This window comes from Triturus cristatus, chromosome 4_2 (genome assembly GCF_964204655.1).
Source record: "Triturus cristatus chromosome 4_2, aTriCri1.1, whole genome shotgun sequence".
NCBI classification, from domain to species: Eukaryota; Metazoa; Chordata; class Amphibia; order Caudata; family Salamandridae; genus Triturus; species Triturus cristatus.
In genome coordinates, this window is record NC_140586.1 from 92,366,354 (window position 1) to 92,387,726 (window position 21,373).

The following is a 21,373-nucleotide window of genomic DNA, read 5'->3' on the forward strand; positions in this document are numbered from 1 at the left end:
AGAGAGCAGGGAGGGAGTGCATGAATGGAAGGGAGAGAGCAGGGAGGGAGTGCATGAATGGAAGGGAGAGAGCAGGGAGGGAGTGCATGAATGGAAGGGAGAGAGCAGGGAGGGAGTGCAAGAATGGAAGGGAGAGAGCAGGGAGGGAGAGCAGGGAGGGAGTGCATGAATGGAAGGGAGAGAGCGGGGAGGGAATGCTTGAATGGAAGGGAGAGAGTAGGGAGTGAATGCTTGAAAGGAAGGGAGAGAGCAGGGAGGGAGTGCATGAATGGAAGGGAGAGAGCAGGGAGTGAATGCTTGAATGGAAGGGAGAGAGCAGGGAGGGAGTGCATGAATGGAAGGGAGAGAGCAGGAGGGAGTGCATGAATGGAAGGGAGAGAGCAGGGAGGGAGTGCATGAATGGAAGGGAGAGAGCAGGGAGGGAATGCTTGAATGGAAGGGAGAGAGCAGGGAGGGAATGCTTGAATGGAAGGGAGAGAGTAGGGAGTGAATGCTTGAAAGGAAGGGAGAGAGCAGGGAGGGAGTGCATGAATGGAAGGGAGAGAGCAGGGAGTGAATGCTTGAATGGAAGGGAGAGAGTAGGGAGTGAATGCTTGAATGGAAGGGAGAGAGCAGGGAGGGAGTGCATGAATGGAAGGGAGAGAGCAGGAGGGAGTGCATGAATGGAAGGGAGAGAGCAGGGAGGGAGTGCATGAATGGAAGGGAGAGAGCAGGGAGGGAATGCTTGAATGGAAGGGAGAGAGCAGGGAGGGAATGCTTGAATGGAAGGGAGAGAGTAGGGAGTGAATGCTTGAAAGGAAGGGAGAGAGCAGGGAGGGAGTGCATGAATGGAAGGGAGAGAGCAGGGAGTGAATGCTTGAATGGAAGGGAGAGAGTAGGGAGTGAATGCTTGAAAGGAAGGGAGAGAGCAGGGAGGGAGTGCATGAATGGAAGGGAGAGAGCAGGGAGTGAATGCTTGAATGGAAGGGAGAGAGCAGGGAGGGAGTGCATGAATGGAAGGGAGAGAGCAGGGAGGGAGTGCATGAATGGAAGGGAGAGAGCAGGGAGGGAATGCTTGAATGGAAGGGAGAGAGCAGGGAGGGAGTGCATGAATGGAAGGGAGAGAGCAGGGAGTGAATGCTTGAATGGAAGGGAGAGAGCAGGGAGGGAGTGCATGAATGGAAGGGAGAGAGCAGGAGGGAGTGCATGAATGGAAGGGAGAGAGCAGGGAGGGAGTGCATGAATGGAAGGGAGAGAGCAGGGAGGGAGTGCATGACTGGAAGGGAGAGAGCAGGGAGGGAGTGCATGAATGGAAGGGAGAGAGCAGGGAGGGAGTGCATGAATGGAAGGGAGAGAGCAGGGAGGGAATGCTTGAATGGAAGGGAGAGAGTAGGGAGTGAATGCTTGAATGGAAGGGAGAGAGCAGGGAGGGAGTGCATGAATGGAAGGGAGAGAGCAGGGAGGGAGTGCATGAATGGAAGGGAGAGAGCAGGGAGGGAGTGCATGACTGGAAGGGAGAGAGCAGGGAGGGAGTGCATGAATGGAAGGGAGAGAGCAGGGAGGGAGTGCATGAATGGAAGGGAGAGAGCAGGGAGGGAATGCTTGAATGGAAGGGAGAGAGTAGGGAGTGAATGCTTGAAAGGAAGGGAGAGAGCAGGGAGGGAGTGCATGAATGGAAGGGAGAGAGCAGGGAGGGAGTGCATGAATGGAAGGGAGAGAGCAGGGAGGGAATGCTTGAATGGAAGGGAGAGAGCAGGGAGGGAGTGCATGAATGGAAGGGAGAGAGCAGGGAGGGAATGCTTGAATGGAAGGGAGAGAGCAGGGAGGGAATGCATGAATGGAAGGGAGAGAGCAGGGAGGGAATGCTTGAATGGAAGGGAGAGAGTAGGGAGTGAATGCTTGAATGGAAGGGAGAGAGCAGGGAGGGAATGCTTGAATGGAAGGGAGAGAGTAGGGAGTGAATGCATGAATGGAAGGGAGAGAGCAGGGAGGGAGTGCATGAATGGAAGGGAGAGAGCAGGGAGGGAGTGCATGACTGGAAGGGAGAGAGCAGGGAGGGAGTGCATGAATGGAAGGGAGAGAGCAGGGAGGGAGTGCATGAATGGAAGGGAGAGAGCAGGGAGGGAATGCTTGAATGGAAGGGAGAGAGTAGGGAGGGAATGCTTGAATGGAAGGGAGAGAGCAGGGAGGGAGTGCATGAATGGAAGGGAGAGAGCAGGGAGGGAGTGCATGAATGGAAGGGAGAGAGCAGGGAGGGAGTGCATGAATGGAAGGGAGAGAGTAGGGAGTGAATGCTTGAATGGAAGGGAGAGAGCAGGGAGGGAATGCTTGAATGGAAGGGAGAGAGTAGGGAGTGAATGCATGAATGGAAGGGAGAGAGCAGGGAGGGAGTGCATGAATGGAAGGGAGAGAGTAGGGAGGGAATGCTTGAATGGAAGGGAGAGAGCAGGGAGGGAGTGCATGAATGGAAGGGAGAGAGCAGGGAGGGAGTGCATGAATGGAAGGGAGAGAGCAGGGAGGGAGTGCATGAATGGAAGGGAGAGAGTAGGGAGTGAATGCTTGAATGGAAGGGAGAGAGCAGGGAGGGAATGCTTGAATGGAAGGGAGAGAGTAGGGAGTGAATGCTTGAAAGGAAGGGAGAGAGCAGGGAGGGAGTGCATGAATGGAAGGGAGAGAGCAGGGAGTGAATGCTTGAATGGAAGGGAGAGAGCAGGGAGGGAGTGCATGAATGGAAGGGAGAGAGCAGGGAGGGAGTGCATGAATGGAAGGGAGAGAGCAGGGAGGGAGTGCATGAATGGAAGGGAGAGAGTAGGGAGTGAATGCTTGAATGGAAGGGAGAGAGCAGGGAGGGAATGCTTGAATGGAAGGGAGAGAGTAGGGAGGGAGTGCATGAATGGAAGGGAGAGAGCAGGGAGGGAATGCTTGAATGGAAGGGAGAGAGCAGGGAGGGAGTGCATGAATGGAAGGGAGAGAGCAGGGAGGGAGTGCATGAATGGAAGGGAGAGAGCAGGGAGGGAATGCTTGAATGGAAGCGAGGGGGTTGCTTTAATGGAAGTGAGTAGGGAGGGAGTAGTTGAATGGAAGCGAGTACTTAAATGGAAGGAAATAAGTAGTTGAATGGAAGGGAGAGAATAGTTGAAAGGAAGGGAGAGAGTAGGGAGTGAGTAGTTGAATGGAAGGGAGAGAATAGTTGAAAGGAAGGGAGAGAGTAGGTAGGGAGTAGTTGAATGGAAGGGAGAGAATAGTTGAAAGGAAGGGAGAGAGTAGGGAGTGAGTAGTTGAATGGAAGGGAGAGAATAGTTGAAAGGAAGGGAGAGAGTAGGTAGGGAGTAGTTGAATGGAAGGGAGAGAATAGTTGAAAGGAAGGGAGAGAGTAGGTAGGGAGTAGTTGAATGGAAGGGAGAAGTCAAAGGAGGGAAGGCGTGCAATAAGACAGTGTGTGTTGGGTGAATGCAGGGAGGAGGGAACATTATTTCAAGGGGAGGCTGAGAGAAAGGAGGGACAGCTAAAGGCAGAAGTAACGTGGAAATGAGAAATAGGAGGAAGAGGGGATGGAGGAGGCTGTGGGCCAAGGGTGAGGCTTATCATTCTCTATGAATTATAAGAGGGTTTATGCTAGGAAACTTACTGTGGTTGCCGTGGGGAGGGTCGAAAGTAACATTAGACCATGTCCATTATAAAAAAATACATAGGGCCTGAGGCCGGCCTGACACTTAGCGACAGTACCGAGTCACTTGGGGTAAAGCTGGAGACCCGGCCTACGGGATGACAAGTGACAGGAGGAGGGACCTCCCTGCCAGCCCCAAATCATTGTATTTCCTGCATGTCTGTTCGGAGAAAGGGTTTGTTTTCATCCTGTATCCCTGCGAGAGGCAGCGCCGTGCTGTATCCTGCCAGCTCCTCCTCCCCACCCCCTTCGGCCCCCCAGGGGCCCCCTTTTCATATTCAGGACACATCCACTCGAAGCAGGTCTGGGCTGGCGGCTCCCGGGAGGCGGGGGCGGGGGCTTCTCTGCCTATTTTCAGACTCTTGATTGTGAACTGCTGCCCCAGGCGGGAGAGAGGGGGGTGAGGAGGAGTTGACAGGAGGCGATGGAAGTGAGAGGAAGAGGAGGGGCTGTGAGGCGGGGGGGAGGGAGAGCTGTGGAGGTGAGAGAACGAGGTGAGAGCAGGAGAAGGAGGTGTGACGAGCAGGACGAGGAGGGCGGGTGAGAGAGAGAAGAAGAGAAAGGGAGGAGGGGCGCTCTGCAGGTCTTCCTGGCAGGAGGCTGCATTACAGCCCCTCTCACATCACCCCCTGATTTCCTGCTGTCTGCCGGCTGGAAAAAAAAGGGGGAGGGGAGGCAGCAATGTGGGTGGGAGAGAAGTCGCAGCTGTGTGCTCAAAGCCAGCTCAGGGGGGGCATCGCCATGCTGAACGCCATATGTGGGTTTGATTCTCTGGGGTGGGTGGCAGGTAGCTCTCTGCCTTGACCCATGCTGCCTCTCTCGAGATGTTATTCCCCCCCCCCCCCCCCCCCCCCCCCACACAGAATGAAACTGCTGGGTGGGGCAGGGCCTTTGGTGTGTCCTGAAAGCCTCAGCTGAAGCCATCGAGTTCAGGTCGTGGGAGGAGGGGGGGGGGGGGTCATGTTATTGGGGCCACACCCAGGCATTGTCCTCAGTGCTGGAGTATTGTACCCAGTCTTGAAAGCCACCCCAAGGCCATTGTGCCCAGTCCTGCAGGCCATTCATGCGCATTTTGTCCAGTTGTGGACCTAACACGGTCCCTTTTGTGCCTAGGTCAGCCGGCCACATCTCGTGTAAATATATATATATATAATATATTTGTCCCAGAATTCACATGTGGGGCGTTATATCCAGAGCACTGGGCCACATATAGAATGGCGTGTCTAGGTCTTGGCGCTGCATCTGGATTGTTGCCTCTCAGTCTTCATAGGGCATTTAAAACATCACACACTGTACTTGAGGTTCCCCTGGAGTAAGGAGTCCATCTGTGAAGGGCATATATATGAACATAGTGTCCGGTTCTGAACCCTGCCCTTATACCACAGTGTTTTTTTCTGCTGTGCCCGTTTGGAGTACTCAACTGTAGTCCTGCATCCAGCCGGAAGGACTTGTCTGGCTCACGGTTTACTTCTCTGGCAGCCTTAACTAAACCACTGACTGGCGCCAAAGGCCCGTTACAGTTGTAATGTCAACCCGGGATGTTTTTTCTTCCAGCTCTGTAAACCACACTAGAGGCCTCACCTGGCAGATTGCGTATCTCTACTGTAGTGTACCTAATTCTTGGAGGCCGCATGTGGCCTATTGTTTATTTCTCTGTTTGCCTTGCCTGAGGCGTTGCTTCTAGTCCTAGCCACAGGGACATAGCTACCACTGATGCACCAGGTGCAGTGGCACCAGGGCCCATTGAACACCGATGATTGGTGAATTGTACTATCCCAGCAGCAGTCAAAGTGCAGTTTTCCTTGGCTGCACCAGGACCCATGGCGTCTGAAGTGCTGTGTCCATTTCTGGCGGACACGTGACCTATTGTATCAAGTTCCGACGACCACATCTACCCCTGGAGGCCAAATCGAAAACGAATCTAGAGTATTGTGTGGGGGCCAGAGGTCCACACCCGGGCCACTGGGTCTGGATTATGGATACCACAAATCGATTAATTGGTAATTCTGCGTGGATTTCCCCGATGACTGGGGGATTTCCCAGATGATTGGGGGAGAGGATGTGGTCCGTCGGCTGCGCTGCCGCCTATGGTGCAGGAAACCAGGGTTTGAGCCTCGGGGTCGCGTCCACATCCTGTGATTCTGGGCAAATCACTTAATCTCCCCGTGCCTGAATGTGTAATGTAAATACGGTGCTATGTAAAGCGCTCCAATACCTTCGGGTCGAGTTCGCGCTATATAAATATGCAACGAAAAAAAATGACAATGACAATGTCTTTTCTGGCGGAAGGTGGGCGAGGAATGACCATACCAGCTTCCAGCTGGGGGTGCAGTTAGGAAGGGGAGGGGGGGTCGAGTGGTAAGCATAAATGGCGTAGCAATTGTCTCTAAGCACGCAATGATAATTGGACCCCAGGCTCTTTGTAAGGTGATAAAATAGACACAATGACGATGCAGTTAGCTCCCTAGGGTCCGGTGCCATGGCACCATCGGCGAGCATGGAGCCCGTCTCAGGAGATCTGTTTGCGGTCAGGGGGATGTTATTGCAGCCTCCTCTCACCTTCCTGCTCAGTCACACCCAGTTACACCCAGGCGTGGGCTCGGGAAGTAGTGACCGCCCATGACCGGTCTGCCTGGGTGACCTTGTGATAAAAATAATACACGTACTGTCCACCTATTTACATAACACGCTAACTTATCTCACGGGGCTTGTGTAATATCCGTGATTGTTGCCCGTCTCGTTTGTCCTCATTTTAATAACCTAAAATCATGGATTAGAAGTTGAGTCAGTCCTGACGCGTGTAGAACGATGATCTGCCTTAGACAGATGTATGCAGCGCATCCATTTATCGCAGTGAGCCATTTCACTGAAATCTAGAAGTGGCATTTCCATGTTGCACACACATGCATGCACAGACTGTGCTGTTATACATGGATTCCGATTTGTGTAAGGCACACACAGATTTCTGCAGCGGGCACATTAGCACTCCAAGCTATGGTACCAAATATCTGCTCTGGCAACAATTTGCACTGGGATTCTTGCCCGGGCCTCATGGTAGGGTACCAGTGGTTTCTGCGCGGGTTTGGGGCGCCATCTAGTGGGCACGGAGACTGCAACAATGTACAGGGATCTCTAGGAAACAACTTGCACATGGGTTAATGCGCCTGCTGCAGAGACTCTGTCGGCGCTGCAAAACCACGGGTTCGAATTTCAGTAAAATAACTCAGAAGTATAACGACCTAGCTGCAGAGATATACGTCTGCTTTTGCGATGAGAATAACAACAGTGTTTAATAATTCAATATACATTAAAAATGACAATTCAGAGTATTCGTCGCCATTCGTATAGCTTTGGATAGCCCGAAATGGTTTGAATTGTCACACTTGTAAGTGTTCCATAGTCAGAGGTTGTGTTGGCACTCTTATTGGCAGGTGCAATGGGTGGTGCAGTCTGCAGTGGCCTCATGAGAAGGTCCTTGGCTCTTACTTTTTTTTTTAATACAAATTAAGCACTGGTGCAAGTGCATCAGACAAATAGTAAGGACAATTGGTAGCCTCGATTCAATTTAGAAAAGCTCCAACCTTCCCATTTGTGTATTTGTTTGATGAATGCTTGTTTCCATTTTTGTGTGTATTGTTTTGGGTTCAAATCATTGAAATTGCTTTGGCTGGGGTACTCGAATTCCAATAATGACTCAGTGGGGCTCAACATATTCCAATAATGATTCAGTGGGCATCCCTCTATTCCAGTGTTGAATAAAGTGGTGGTACACAGAAGTCAAAAGGTTAAGAACCACTGCTCTAGATCCTTCAGTTCGTCATACATTTTTACTCTGTAGTTCTTCCAGTTTCACTTCATCCCTCATCCGTTTAATCCTTCTCGATTCAGATATTTGCTCTTCCATTGAATCTTGATCCCCCTTTGCAGTATTTATTCTTATCCCTCTTACAAAAAGAGATAGACATATCACACATACTATAATGATTAATATCAGTGCAAGTATTTTATTAAGTATTCCATTACCGGTGCATGACTCGATGCCAGCCAAGATGGCCGCATAGCGCGAACACTCCGTAGCGGCTGAACCAAAGAAATGGAGTGGTGAACCACCCGTTTGTGTAGCTAGAGTTTTGTTCAATACGTCTTATACTCTTTGTTAAGTTGTCTTAAACAGTTATTTATTGCAAAAAAAATCCAAATAAAGGAAATTGTCAGCCAACGCGTTTCGTTCATAACAATGAACTTCTTCAGGGCATAAAGTAAAGTTGTGTCAAAATATGAGTAAGCTTGTACTTGTACAGTGCGGCTGCTTCGGACGGAGCAGACGGCTGCAGTTATTCACTCAACAGATCTGCTGCTTGCTAGCCCTTATCACGGAGCCCGAAGCAGCCGCACTGTACAAGTACAAGCCTACTCATATTTTGACACAACTTTACTTTATGCCCTGAAGAAGTTCATTGTTATGAACGAAACGCGCTGACTGACAATTTCCTTTATTTGGATTTTTTTTGCAATAAATGACTGTTTAAGACAACTTAACAAAGACTATAAGACTTATTGAACAAAACTCTTGCTACACAAACGGGTGGTGCACCACTCCATGTCTTTGGTTCAGTATCTCTCTGCTTGGCAGTTAGCACCAAACAAGGGCAGGTGTTGGACACTTGGTAGCTTATGCACACCCAACCTGAATGACTGTTGAAAATCTTCACATAAAGGGAACACAGCAAGGAAGTGCGGTCATTGTGTCCGCCGTTGTCCGTTCCTGTACTCCGTAGCGGCTGTCCCGTTTTCTCTTTAAATCGGCACTTAATCCACCGACCCCACAATGAGGGGCATACTGGGGTGTCCTGCATCACAGGAGACTGTTTATGTCGCAGACATGAGCCCAGACAACAAGAACCTGCACAGCCGGCGGTGCTGGTGCCTTTGCTAAAACAACCAGAGAGGGGCTTGCCTGACAGTCGAGCAGCGAGGGCCGCCGGGAGTGGCTGACGAGAATGGACTTGGGCCGGGGCGGACCCTGCTCTCCCGATCATTCTTGAAGAGCCTGGATACAGAACGGTGGCTGGGAGCGCTTCTTCTCCACGGCTGACCGAGAGGGGAAGAGCCCGCAGGAGGCAGCAGCTGTGCTTATGCGGGCCCTGGAAGACCCTCTCCAGAACCGACCTGCAATTTCAGCACCTAACTAGGTGATGAGCCTCTGACTGCCAAAGGTATCTGGCTGAGCAGGTACTGGACCCAACTGTGTGAAGGGGTCAAATCCACACGTTGGACTGCGGAAGGAGGGGGCTCACACTGCCTCCCATCAGCAGGGATCAGTGTCTGCTGCTATCACAGGAAGCTGAATCGAGCGCCATATGGGCATTGGTCGACGCAGGCGGCATGTGATGAAAGACCCGGAATGGCCCTAGCGAAGGAGACAGGGGCCTGTGTGCGAAAAGGTGCATGGGGCTGCCACTTAAAAGAGCCATCACCCCCACATACATCAATTGGGACATGACCTCAACGCCTGTGGAGAGTGAAATGCAACAGGATATAGGGACTCTGCGGAGCCCGAAGGTGGGGAGTGTTAATCCAGCGGGGCAAGAGCTTGTGGTGCTCTAGGCCTGGAGCAGAGGCCTGGGTATTGAGACCTCTAGAGTCAGTCTGGGGACCAGGGACAGTGACGACTAGTGGATTGAGGTGCCACTATCAGGGTCGGACTCTCCACCCAACACTACAGCACAGAACCAACGGGGGAACGCCTGTGAGACTGCATACTCGAAGCAACTGCATGATAGGGATGAAACAGGGAGAGACTCCCGCTGGAAAGACACACTACGCCCTAAGGGAGGGACCCCATCCCAGACAAATAAACTGGAGAAGTATTCAGTTCCCTGGTTAACAATGGTGTAGTGTGCAGCAGCATCCGAGAGCCGGGAAACAGTGGAACCCTCGCTGGGATCCATAATGGAGGGTATCCACGAGCTGGGAATGACCCTTAAATCCAAAATGGACAAAGTTACCATAGAGGTAAACCTCCTGAGGGCAGATATGAATAAAACTTCAGAAAAGGTAGTAGTGGCAGAGACGAAGATCGGCGACCTCCAATTCGCCACCCAAAAGTTAGAAGATCGAGTCCAATGACTCTTCCACCAACACAAATTAATGGCTGCGAAACTGGAAGACCAGGAAAGGAGAGCCCGCAGAAATAACATAAGGATGGTGGGGGTCCCTGAGGGGTTGAAGGGTCCTTCAATGGACCTCTTCCTGGAGGGGCTTATTGTCAATTACTTGAAACCGAAACATCTCTTTTTTCAGTCGAAAGGGTGCACAGAGCACAAATACCGAGACCTAAGCCTGGGGCCCCCCATAATTATAAGTGCCAGAAACCTCAACTATTGCGCCCGCAACACCATCTAGCAGGCCGCAAGCTCGCATGCAGGGGACCTATCATATGAAAATGCAACAATCCATTTCTTTCTGGACTTTACCCTCACGGTGCAACGCCAACAACCTACTTTTGGCGAGGTTAAGAGAGCGTTGCGAGCTGAAAACCTCAAATATATGATGTTTCATGGTATTTCACAGCGCCGGAGGAGATATGGGACTGGCTGGAGGGTAGAAGAGCACCCAGACAGCAGCAATGACGAGAACGGGACCAGACACAATGCGGGGATGAGACCATGAGACCAACAGCTCCACCAAGGGGACACAGAACAATGTTGCAGATGGGAGATCCATTATGGAAGATCGTTCACAAAGTTTGAGTAAGTGAGGGTGTGTGATGGGGAGGGCTATAGACTCCATTTAAACGTGTAGAAATTCTGATTGGGGGTGCACAACATGCTGGGCCAAGGCAGGGCCTCGAGCATAACGAGGTGGGCACTGAACTAAGGACCTCACAGTCAGTAAGTGCCGGGACGTGGTTCTGATATGTATAAGGACACAAGTTAAATATTGGAACTATGGGAGGAGATGGTAGGCTGCTATTGGGTTGGAGGTGGCGGTGCTAGCCCACCCCAGGGCGTTGTAATGTTTAAAAAAGGGTGACAGGCTCTCTGCAAATTGGGAAAGTGGGTAGTTATAGACCTACGGTGCCGAGTAGCAGGGCGGTGGGAGGTTTGATGGGATTGTGTTTATGTATTAGCACGTTGAGTATGTTTAATGTTTTTGTTTTTTCTGCTGTACATACACCACTACACAGGTTCCAAAATACTCTAACTTGGAATGGTAGGGAGGAGGGGAGGGTGGCGAGTTGGGATGCAGGGGTGCAATTCCCCAGATTAAGCTATGACAACACAATCCACAATGGCTTTGAGGGTCTGGACGTGGACCATTAATGGCCTTTGTGGACAAAATCAAAAGCACCACGGTTCTACAATATTTTCTTAGACACTCCCCTGACCTTGTCTTTTTGCAGGAGACACACCTCCTTGGTAACCACTACCTAGCACTCAATAGATCTGGTTATACCCTTGTGGCCCATGCAGGATTTACCTCAGGTCCTGCAGGGGTGGCGATTCTGATAAAAAATACAGTACCCTTCCTGCCGGGACGTACTTGGTAGGACCCATCGGGCAGATATGTGGCATTGGCTGGAACGTGGGAGGGGTGGGCCCTTAATCTGTGTTCTACATACATACCCCTGAAACTGCATACCGAAACTCTCCCCGCACTATGCTGACTACTGCTCGACATGCCCCCAGGCATCCTAATACTGGGTGGAGGCACTGGGACTAACAGATTTGTGGAGGGAACATAATCCAACCGCCAGGCAATACACACGTCTCAGCCGCACACGTCAGTGGGTCTAGATTAGACTATCTTCTCACACAGCGCATGTACAAGAGTTACTTCTGCGATGCACAACATAAAGCGAGGGGCATATCGGACCACCCGTGGAGGTAAGCCTACGAAGCCCCACCCGGGACTATACTCTCGCTCCACTCATTGACCCCTGGCACTTTAAGGACAGAGAGTTCCAAGACAAGTTCAGGGAGCGAACAAAACAGTACTTTGATGAAAACTCTGGCTTGGGAAGATCGCAATACACACTGTGGGATGCATATGAATCAGTGGCACGGGGCTACACACAGGCAGCGATCAGGGGTAAGAGTAAGGAACACTATTCCAGCTACACTGAACTAGAACAAGAAATTACTGCCCTGGAGTTGCAGATGGGGGAGAGGACACATTGGAGCCTGATCTGGGACCTAAGATACACCTCAAACAGATAGAACTTAGAGACTTGTGGGAAGAAGCGGCCTGGATGAACGCGGTTGCTACGTAGAGGCACCTATACGATATAGGCAATAAAGCCAATAAATTAATTGCATGGTCAGAGAGGAGGGATAGGGACTGGAATTGGGTGCTGGAGCTCCAGGCATCAGACGACGGCACATGCCGGTCCGGAATAGAAATAGCTGAGGTCCTCGCAGCATATTACGAGGAACTATATCAGTCCGCCTCTGACAAGACGGACAAAGACTATGCTGATTTACTTAAAGATATCTCTTTGTTGGAACTCTCGGTAGAAGATAGGTAATCTATTGATCATGACCTCACAAGGGAGGAGATTGCAGGGGCCAATAGGGACCTTCAATCCAGGAAGGCATCAACTTTAAATGGACTGCCCTCCGAATTATATAAAAATGTAGCATACACACTAGCCCAACCAATGCTAAATACGTTCCAGGTGGCAAAGGAGGAGGGGAGGCTGCCAGAGGATTTAAGAATGGCCACCATAGTGTGTATACCAAAGAAAGGTAGGCCCGCTGAGTTATGTAGCGCATACAGACCTATCTCCCTCCTGAACTTTGAGACAAAGGTGCTAGCTAAGGTGCGTCCCACTATCGCCACAATAATCCATACAGACCAATCTGGGTTCATGCCACTTAGGAGCACCAGGCAAAATCTCAGACGCCTATATGAGGTCATGTCCGTAACTGTGTCCAGAATGGCTGAGGCCGCCGCAATGCTTTCATTGGATGCCCGAATGGTGTTCAATAGCATTGAATGGCCATACCTGGCCATACCTGTTCACAGTATTGTCCAGACTCGGTTTTGGTCCAAAGTTCTGTGACTGGGTACACCTGCTGCATTCTGATCCACTGGCAAGAGTCCGTGTAAACGGGATGGTATCCAGGCCCTTCACGCTACAATGGGGCACACGGCAGGGTTGCCCACTCTCCCCTATGATTTTTGCGATGGCACTTAAACCGCTCGCAGCTAGGGTGCGTAGAGACCCTCTTGTACACAGTATTGACATTGGGAGAGGCTGAGAGGAACTAATCTCCTTATTTGCGGATGATATTCTGCTGTACGCACACAAACCTCGCCAGACATTCCATAGACTCATACATATTTTTCGAACTTTTGGCAGCTACTTGGGCTACTGGAGAAATTGGGACAAGTTGCTAGTTTTTCTCCTAGCCACAGAGATCTCACACCTCACATCAGCATGTGGAGCCCTGACACAAAAAGACAAATTCAAATACTTAGGAGCTTGGAAAACCAAGTCGGAAAAGAAATTCTTGGCCCTGAACCTATACTCCCAAATGGAGAGGCTACGAGGGGATGTGAGTCACTGGAGACGGCTCCCGGTTACCTTCATGGGCGGTTCAAGGTGAGCCTCCCGCACCTACTATACGCGTTTCAGAACACACCGTACCCGATCCCGAGTACATTCTTTCGAGCGATCGAAGGGGAGTTGCACACTTTGTTATGAGAATGGGGCAACCCAAAAATTGCGCTGCGCAAGCTGCCGTGCGGAGTATATTAAGGGGGACTAGTGGTCCCAGATGTCAGAAGCTATTACTTTGCATCCCAGCTCATAAATATGAATGATTGTGTCTTTACACCCTACGTGGAACCGGCATACCAGGTGGACCACCATGCCATGGGAAGCGGAGTGTATCTGGCTGCATTGTATCATAGAGACCGCAAGAAAACTCTTCCTATACATACACAGACGGTGTCACAGGCATGGCAAGCGGCCACAAAACTAGTAGGGTGGGAGGCCAATCTGACGGAACAAACCCCACTCTGGGACTGTGATCTGTTGGGCGAAGTGGGGCGGCTGCAGGGCTTTTGTAAGTGGGGCCTCATAGGGATAGACCGCCTGTGAGAAGTTGGCCTGGCATATGCTGTTCCTAGTTATAGGGACACCTTGCACCAGTCCAATTCGACTCTTATTGATGATAGGTTTAAGACAACCTTTAAAGAAAGCTATCCTAGTGGTAGCTGTGGAGAGCAGCCTTCAGGCTAAGTCTTGAAGGAGTGTTAAGCTTATTGTTTTACCATAATAACCTCTTGAATAACCAAATGAAAGAGTAGCCCACACAGGTATATATATAAAATATATGTATTTATTCTAGACAGAATCCCACAGTCACTTTATGTGACTAGTGGCAAAGTTACACTTCAAACAAGCATTTATAAACACAATAAATAGCACAGAAATCAATGGGCCCCAGGGGGGGACCAAACCATATACTAAAATAGTGGTATAAGAACCACGACAATTCTACAGGCAATGCCTAGGGCATTCAGGATCGCTTGCCCCTTCAGAATCCACCCACAGTTAAGAGGAAGGGGACCCACGGGAGACGCGTGCAGTGCAAAGAGCTGCTATCGGGATCGCAATGTTAGCCTATGGAGAATGTCGCGGTTGAATATTTAAAGATTAAAGACACTTCTAGCAGTAGTACAAAGTTAAGGCTTGAGACTTAAGGCTTTGGAGAGCCCACCACCATGGGAGTACCGCAGTACCACTGTTACCTGCCCCAGGGAAGCCGGGTGCATAGGTCGATTCTGGTGTCGGGTCGCGGGCTGATTTTCAATGGAAAAGTAGTCCAAACTGCTGCTAGCTGAAAGCGTCGATGAAGTCGTGAAGATCTAAGATGTAGAAAATGTAGAGGAGAACCTGAAAGCAGAGGGGACAGAGTCTGGGTCAAGGCACAGTGACCAGGGAGCTCGCAGGAAGGAGCTCGTGGATGTTGGGTGCTTCAGATGAGGAGGATGCAGCTTGGCTCTGCAGTCACGGGCTCCGGGAGGCTTCAAGGAAGGCCATCTTCTGGAGGGCGACTGTCCCACGTCGGATGAGGGTCGCTGCGGTGTTAGTGTCCCGATTGGATCCACTAAGCCTTGGCAACCGCAACCCACGCAAGATGAACAAAGCAGCTGCTGGTGCAGACCCACAAGGTTTGAGGGTGCTCTCCTTTGGAGGGAGCGCAGAGCAGGCCTGGAGCAACCAGGGGAACTCTTGGATGTGTAGATTGTCCTCTGCCAGGGCCCACAAGTCGAGAGACAAGGGACCGCGGACGGCAGCAAAATGGAGTGCGTAAAAGGGCTCCCAAGGGCCACCGGAGTGGGCTAGGGAGCTGAGATTTGGCACGGATGCTGCTTGAAGGTTGGTTCAGAAAGGGGCCAAAGCACAACTTCTCCACTGGTCGGGGTCGTGTGCTGTGCAAGAGGTGGCCGGTGTCTCGAGGTATGCAGGGATCTCGGCACCCACGTGGTCCACGGTGCTCAGGCTTGCTGGGCACACTCACAGGACTCTGGGATGCTCCAGAGACCCACCTCAAGGTTGCTGGAAGACGTCGAGGTTCGTGAGAGCAGCGAAGTTCCAACCAGGTATCTTGCAGTTGTTCAGGTGCCTGCCAAGCAGGGGGATAACTCCTTTATCCCAAGGGAGATTTCTTCAGTCAGCTGGGCAGCAACTCGTCGAAGGTCAGTTCTGTGAAGTTCTGGATTAATCTGAGGCTCTGGGGCCAAGTTATTCACATATATCCCCAAGATTAGGGGATGGTCCCAACAAGAGCCTACCAATCAGAGTAGAGGCGGGAAAGGGTGGCTACACCCACTCCCCTTTGTGTGTTTCCCGCCTGGGCGTGGGGCAGGATGCCCCTGAACCGGTTCCAGGCGGTGTATGCAGAATTGGGGCTCTGCAGCTGCCTACGTGCAACTCTGAATGGACATTTGGTGCACCCACCCTGTTCCAATCCACATTATCCTGTCTGGGGAGATGCTAGCACCTCCCTGTCACAGGAGCCCTATTGTCCAGCTGCCGAGGCTGGGGTTTTCCCCAGCAACAGCCAGCCAGGGTCGTGTAGGTGGCGGGCAGTAGCCATTTTGTGTAACTTGTGCACTTTTAAATTGGTGTCTAAATTCTACCGCTTTTCCCATATCGCCCTTCTAGCAAGGGGGAATCGTACCCTCATGCCCATGGCTGGACTGGGGGTATGATTCCTTCATGTTTGACACCAAACACGATATGGTTCTGTGTAGCCATTCTCAAGTTATCGCGATGACGCGATTTACTTATAATGCGGTTAAGAGTATATGGTATGGCTACACTACAAACAACCCAGTAACGATTTTACGAAGGTTGCAGAGAGGCCCTACTCACGTAGGGGTCCCCCCTCACACATACCTCAACACCCAGCCCTGTAGGATTACCAGGGCCTGCCATAGGGGTGACCTATGAGAGTATATGTGTTGTAATGGTGTGGGATATAGGGTACCTACATCCCTGTAAGGGGTGCTAGCACCACCTTACCCAGACTACAGTAGTGGTCTGGTGGTGTCAGTTTGTGTGGCTGTCCCAGGGTGGCACAATAAGTGCTGCAGCCCTGGTAGGCCTACTGGGGGACCCATGCCCTGGGTACCTAGGGCACCATCTACAAGGGACTGGTAGGGCATGCCCAGCATCCAATTAGGTTTGTACCTAGAGTACTCACATCAGTTTTAGGGAGAAAGCAGATAGACTGGGGTCCTGGATAGCAGGACCCCAGCCAGACTAGTCAAAAACCACTCAACTACCAGGCAAAAAGTTGGGGGCAACCATTAGTCAGATTCCACTCTCCTACACCGCCTAGGAGAGGTTTGGCGAAAGGGGACAAGAGTTAAATTCAAAGACTTGCAAACAGAATTTCGGATGGCTGACGGCGAACAGTTCAGGTACTGCAGTTGAGGCATGCCCTACGATGCCATATACCGGAGGGCGAACTGTTGCCCAATTGGTACCCGCTAGAAATAGATTACTACTTGACCCGCTAGCAGACAAGGCCATCTCGTTAACTTACTGGAAGATAATGAATAATTTGCAAGATCATTTGGACCCCCTGAGGGAAACATGGGAGACAGATGTGGGTTTATTAGAGAACGGGGACTGGGCTGAGGCCCTAGAGAGCCGTAGGGAAAGTGCCGTACGAACACGGTTCCAACTGATTCAACTCAGAATCCTGCACAGGTCATACACTTCCCAGACACTCCAACACAAAATAGGCTGCTGTGACTCTGGCCAGTGCCCTAAGGGATGTGGGGGAAATGGGCTCCTTTTTTATATTCTCTGGGCATGCCCCAAAATTCAAAGATACTGGACTGGAGTGGCCCGGACTCCACTAGTGGGTCTGCAAGTCCCAGCAGAAGAAAGGTGGCACCTGCTGTGAGTAACTGGGGAGAGAACATGGCCTAAACACACCAAGATCTGGCTAATGTTAGCAGCTGGGGTGGCAAAGGGAAACATCGCTAGGGCCCGGGAGGGCCACAGATCCCCCAAATATCAGAGACTGAAAATAATATCTAGATTGGTACCAGCAAGCGGAGAAAGTAGTTTACCAGAGCCGAGGATGCCCAAAGAAATGGGAGACAATTTGGGGTGCCTGGGAGAGATACAGAACGTAAGGGGCAAGGTTGGGGGGGAGGGTCGACACAGGGGATGCTTCTACACAAAGGGCTTGGGAACTATTAAGGTCACTCAGTTGCTGATTGGAATTGTACTGTTCTCTTTTTCTACTACTGCCAGATTAAGTTATATCTATGCATCGTTGTGATGGTGTATGATGCAGCGGTTTAATAAAAAGAACTATAAAAAAGAAAATAGTATTCTGTTACCAGTATCACTAAAATATTCACCAATCTCAGAAAATTCTTTCCCTATTGCTCTCCAGGCACCTGTCCTCTCCAAATCCATCCCCTCATGAGAGATCTCTGTAGTTTAGTTACAAATATGTTAATTTCATTACTTGTATCGGGGATGTACATCCAGCATTGCTGGACATGTAGCATGCAGCTGACTCTTCCCTCTTTTATAAGTAAGATATCTGAAATAAGCCTGTTCTGAAAAACCATTGGCTTATAGCTATAAGATCAAAATTAATAGCAGTTAAAGCTCTAGCAGTATTAGTAGCAAGACAATCCGCCAAGGTAGGCTGCTTTATGATCATCACATCATTTAAAGCTATGCCTACAGAACGAATCATAGCACCAAAAATATCACCTACCACTTGTAAGGTGCTACGTTTAGCTCTTTCCCGAGTCACTATCCCCCTTGTCATTGAAGTTATCTACATGATACACCTTAGGAAACACTAGAGCTAAGTAACAGCTGCCAATCCAGTTAGTTGGAAGTTGAAAGTTATCATTTTCCCACACACACAATAAACTCCCCTAATAATGGGTTCTTCTCCAATCAAATGTGCATCTTTCATAGGCTTATACGCCCAATCACATGACTCTATCCCTACAACTCTGGATTTAGAACCTGTACTTTCTTTCAAACAAAACACACATTCCCTTTTCTTTTCAAATCCAAACTATGTTTCTGATGTACCCTTAGTTTCTCCACTATCACTTCTTCCTTACGTTTCTTTCTCATTTCTTTACTCCTTTCTCAACCTTCAATCTAATCTCATTCAATTCTTCAATTAAATCCTTTTCTGCTCTGATTAATTTACAGGAAGCCTTAGAGTTAGTAGAATTAACTCATTTAGTTTCTGTGATGTCTCATATCATATAGTAAAGCATTTGAATAACAGACTTTGCTCCTGCTCGTGGATTTAAAATGTTGACCATAGGTGCATCACCTATAGAGCATAATTGCAAAAAAAATACTCTAGATGATCCTGTAGATAGAAAAAGCTCATGAATATATTTTGAGCCAATGGATAGGTTAAAGGCAAATGATGACACGTCACACCAGCTGTGGTAGAAGAGGGTGAATATGTGCACATGCAGCCATACCTAGCTCTCATAACTTTACAATCTTCGTGTAGCAATCTAAAAAAGACGTTCTTGTAAAAGTTTCCCTCAGAGCCATCTTTATGCAAAATCTTCATGTTTAAATCTATATTGCCCCTCTAAAAAGGCTAATATAGGTTTAGTTTTGTTTGAAGCATGCTCAACAGAAGAATTAATATTCATTAGTAAATCAATCATTACCGTTTCCACTATTGTTCTCCATCGCCATGGAGCCCTTGGCGGCATCTGCAAGGACCGGGAATGAGTTTAGGGGACTGTCAATAGGGAGGAATCGTCATAGGATGCATTGTATGCAGACGATCTATTGCTCTTCTTGTGCAACACAGGGGAGGATCTGAGGGGAGCCAGATCCATGTTAGAGACGTTTGGCCTCTTATCCAGTTTGAAAGTCAACTGGCAGAAGTCCAGACTCTTTTCCGTGGTGCAGAAAGATAATCCCCTGTGGACCTGACCGACTTCCATTGGGAACCCCGATGCTTGGCCTACTTGGGGGTTAAGGCCTAATATGCCAGAGCCGATCTGCTGGATGGCAATGTAGGATGCGCACTTGGATTCCTGGGATCTTCGATGCACTTCAGGAGGACTCTGTCGCTCCTGAAGGTGGCTGTCCCCCGCCTTCTCTATTTTTGAATACACTTCCCCTATGGATCCCAAAGGCGCTATTTAATGAACTGGACTCATTGATTACTGCGTTTATTTTGGGGTCGGGATGCAGGTGGGTGGCTCTGGTGGCGATGTAGAGGGCGACAGCGGTGGGCGGGCTGGCGGTCCCTGACTGCGAGACATATTACATTGCAGCCCAATTACAGTCCAAGGAATGGCACACACGTTATTCGGGCCAGCATCCGGGCCCCTTCGTGCCGCCATTGGTCGACCTCCTTAAAGTTCTCCCCTGAGTGAGAAGACTCAATACGAACAACTCACACAAATTACGGGTAAAATAAAAATGCTGGAATAGAGGCTTAAGGAGAATACCCATTAAAACTCCATGTTCCGCGGAACTGCCCCAGGAATTTCTGCGGGCAAGTTGGCGGGGACTAGATCAGTGGATTGAAGCAGTAGTACCATAGGTAGGAGATCTTTTTAGGGACTCAGAGCTACTCCTGTTCGACTTCAGGGTGGAGTTTGACTTGCCAGAGGGGCACTTTTTGTTACAAAGAGCGCTCACGGTTGCGTTAAGGAAACATTGGAGATTGGGACTACTGAACCTAAAACATTTCAGATCTGTCAATATATAGCTCTCTCAGTGGGCACTATCAAGGTTGCCTCAAGCCTATACAGAGCGCTGTGCGCAGGTCAGCAGCTGCCCTATCACCACTAAGGACTGGGACAATATATTAGATAGAATGCCTAATATTTCTAGAAATGCACACTTCTAACTCATTCATTATTATGTACTGCAAATATCATACCTGACACCTGTGCAAATAAGTAGATACTTCCAAACAACTCATGCGTCTAGTCCTAGCTACGCGTCCTTCGCTGAACACGTTCTGGGAAGGGGTCATACAGGTGATTTAGGAGGTAATTGAGAGGGAAATCCCACACACCCGGGACACTGTTTGTTAGGATGGTTCCCCAACCCGACAAAGACAACGGTCACAATTAAATTTCAAGATTTAGCGTTCATCATTGCCAAGCGTGAGATAGCTAGAAATTGGAAGGCACTGGGGGACCCATGACTGACAGTGTGGAAGAAAGAAATGATAAAGTGGGCAGACTGTGAAGGGGGGATACTTATGAGAGAAGCCCAGCGGGGCATAGGTAAGATCGACAATGCTCAAGCCTGAGGAATTCGGGAGGATAGTTTGTCTAACCCTGAGCTGGATACATGAGAGGGGACTACAGTGGGGTCTCCATGGTTGTCTCCATAAATCACTATATAGCACCTTTGGACCTCCTATGATAATTGATGTGGGACAGCATCCGTTATGGAGTGTCATGCGCCCTCCTGCCTGGCAGTCAATGGGCTAGTCCATACCAATGAATGTGACATCAAATGTTATATATGTAAGGCTGTACTGACTCATGGGGGGATGGGACTGTTTACTGGCTGGCATTGACCATTTTGACTATTATCCTGTGATATGCTCAAAGTACCAGATATATAACCAATGCAATGCCTACATTGCTCATCATTGAAAACCCTATAAAATCTGTTTAAAACAATGTGTAAAGCAATAATTAGCAAGACTATGGCAAATACTACTCCAATTAGTAGCATTCTACAACTTTTCGGTGTACTCAACACTATGGTCTCTCTTAGGTCAGATTGAAAAGATAAATCAAAATAATTTTTTGTGTTAAGCCTGTTACTTCAGTTGACTTCAGTACTAGAAGTCTATTTTCTACAGCTGTATATTCTAAAGAGACAAAGATCCTACTCTTCTAGTGGAACCATGGACCTAATACTTTCAGTGAATCGTCAGGATACAAACATGAACTTTAGCATCTGGACATATGTTGCTTTAATTCAGTCAATGAAAAATATCAATCAGCCTTCGTTGTGGTAGCACTTTCCATACACAAACACTGATGATCCTAAGACTCGTGGACTCGAATCAGGCTCGCACTAAGCAAAATAGGTCCACTCAGCAGCTGAGGTCCCTTGACTAAGCACTCTGTGGCTTTAATCTTCTGGCTGTTGGTTGGTTGGTTGTTCAATTGAATCTGTTTCTTCTCTAATCATTTCTGGAATTC